The following is a 2,779-nucleotide window of genomic DNA, read 5'->3' on the forward strand; positions in this document are numbered from 1 at the left end:
CACACACACACACACACACACACACACACACACACACACACACACAGTGTACTCCTGTATGTTGTGAAAAGTGGTCGTCTCTTATCGTTCTCTTCCACTACTTGCTGCTCAGGCAGAAGTGCACTCACTCATCTTTATCTTCTATCTGCGTACAGTCTTTCTTTCTCTCAGCCTCTTACGCTGACTCAGACCAATGCAGCTGTAAGCCTAAACAAACCTAATCCTAAACTTAAACCTTAAAGCCACTGTTCACTGGATTAACTCTTGAGCTGTAGACTGCCAAACAAATAGGGAGAAGCTGAAATTATTTTGAATTTTTCATGCTCTGTGTGCATCGTGGCATTATCAGCCCGCAAAGTTAGTTTGCTTCAATATCCAAAGCAGCATGCTCATGTCGGAGAGTTCAGAAATATGACAAACCCMGGTCCATCATAAAAACTCATCACTATCTCAGCATGAACTCCACATGGCGGCTGTCTGTTATGATAAAAAAAAATACATATATCTAAATATTATTGGGCAAACACACAGMTGTTTCTACAAGGAATCTAGAATAAAGCAAACAAACTGACAAAAAACAATCCTTCATTTGATTTTCAGCTATTTTGGCAGCACAACGGTTCAGTGGTTAGCACAGATGCCTCACAGCAAGAAGGTCGTGGGTTCGATCCCTGGGTCAGACCTGGAGTCTTTCTGTGCRGAGTTGACACGTTTTCCTCGTTCTTGCATGGGTTTTCTCCGGGTACTTCAGTTTCCCCCACAGACCAAATCCTGTACAATAGGTTGCCTTCAGGCCCAGGCCTCCCTTGCAAAAGAGATCTGTGATCTCAATGAGATTTTCCTGGTTAAATAACAGTAAAGAAACTAGAAGCACTCGAAGAGTGCAAACCTCTGCCAAGGCAATAGGGTCAGTTATGCTAAAAGGTTCCCCTTGGAAAAGTCACRTTTCCAGTGCTTTRTAGTAAATATAGTAACATCATGTTGCATGTATTTAGACATAATAGTAAATGATGGAAATCAAACTTTCAATGTATTCWAAGATATTTATGTGAAAACATTTGCAGACATAYGCGACCGAAAACTTGACCTCGCCCTTGGCGGAGGTAATAAAATTGAATCAATGTCATAACACAGAKGTAAGCAGACATATTCTGTGCACAAACAGTGAAGGTATGATGYAGAACAATAATATGACATMRCACGTGTGACTTAGAACAAAGGGACACACCAATACTACAGGRCCACCTGCTGGACACTCTGAAACCCACTTGGTACATGAAAAAGAAATAATGGTGTTAAMATGAAAAAAAATTCCTGTGTCTGCATCGTGATCTGGAACATCACCAAAATTTAATGGTGTGTTACTTGAGGCAGTACACACRTGATAAAAATGTCATGACAATCCGTCCWCAATTTTTTGAGTAATGTTGTCCACAGACAGAACGACAGACGGACAGACAGACATACGACATACAATCTTCATAAATTCCAGCAGGGGTTGCCTCYCGCAGTTACAGAAACATTTCTATAGAGATCTATATTTAATATAAGCATCAGCTCCACTTGGTTGCTTTAGTTAACATTTTCCAGACTCGGTCTGGAGAGGACATCACAATCGGTCATTTATTACAGAACTTCCCTCTTTTGCTCCTTTTTGTGACGACAGAGTTTAAATAATTCAGCACAGTATTGCAGGAAACATTTTAGAGTCGTGCCAATATGCAAGCAGGCTGTGTAACAGTGAGGCCATTGGCACACAGCATGCATTTTTAAATGAGTGCAACACTGCGTATAAAGTACTTTAAGTACAGAGGGACAAACACAGATCCTTATTTGCCTGAACGAACACAAAGCTCCCAGACGTTGAAATGCTCAGACAATATTTTTAGGTCTACTTAAGGACTGCAGGATGATCCTTTTGGAAATTCTGGTCAATTTTTAAAATAAAATAAAATAAAATAAACATGAATATGGGGCTATTGATCCTAGAGGTATCACAGTCTTTAATAATCTTCATATGCTTCATTTTGTGATTATCATTTAAATTAGCTGTGGGTCTTTAGAGCAGTGGCGATCAGTCCAATTGCTAAATATATTAAAGTTCGTTCTTTCAGTTTATTTGCAATATTGATAAATCATGCAGACTCAGTGCTATTCACCGAGGAGTRACACTCTCAGTGCATTTATGTGGAAGGGAGCTAGAATTAATATTATTTCTAAACAAGCCATCATTGCCTTTTTATGAGAAATGAGAGAYGTTTTTAACAGTCAACTAATGATTCATGTGGAAACAAATATATATAAAAAATAGGGCTGTTAAAATGATCACATTAACTATTTGCGTTATTTTTTTCACATTGACGCGTTAAAAATAAATTAACGCATCGATTAATTTGAAGAGTGTCCCTTCCGACTTGCCATACCACACTTCCGTTTCCTCAGTCAAGCTAGCAATGGAGAAAAAGAAAGACACACTTTTAAACGGACAATTTCGCTTTATGTTACCAGATGGTGCTTCAGACAAAACCAAAGTATTTTGCGTGCTTTGCAATGGTGAATTTAATTACCACCGAAGTAATTCATCACTTGTATATAACCTGAAAGCGAAGCATCCCGGTGTGGCAGCAACTTCAGAGGGAGGAGGAGGTCCCCGGCAGACAACTTTGCAGCAGTTCGGAGCGAGGGGTGGGCCGTTATCCAGGCAAAACAACAACAAAATAACTGAGGCTATTGCTTATTGGGTAGCTAAAGATTGTCGCCCTGTAAATATTGTTGAGGA

General features: G+C 39.5%; 2 protein-coding genes across 2 annotated transcripts in view; one reads left to right on the forward strand and one right to left on the reverse strand.

Moving 5' to 3' along the window:
• Window positions 1–2,779, forward strand: part of st6gal2a (ST6 beta-galactosamide alpha-2,6-sialyltranferase 2a) — a gene marked incomplete at its 5' end in the record, with an annotated part of 40,351 nt that overhangs the window by 23,869 nt on the left and 13,703 nt on the right.
• tmtops2b (teleost multiple tissue opsin 2b) overlaps window positions 1–2,779 on the reverse strand; it is a 62,305-nt gene that overhangs the window by 20,204 nt on the left and 39,322 nt on the right. The gene's annotated exons all lie outside the window — the stretch shown is intronic.

The sequence above is a fragment of the Austrofundulus limnaeus genome, unplaced genomic scaffold (genome assembly GCF_001266775.1).
Source record: "Austrofundulus limnaeus strain Quisiro unplaced genomic scaffold, Austrofundulus_limnaeus-1.0 Scaffold83, whole genome shotgun sequence".
NCBI lineage: Eukaryota > Metazoa > Chordata > Actinopteri > Cyprinodontiformes > Rivulidae > Austrofundulus > Austrofundulus limnaeus.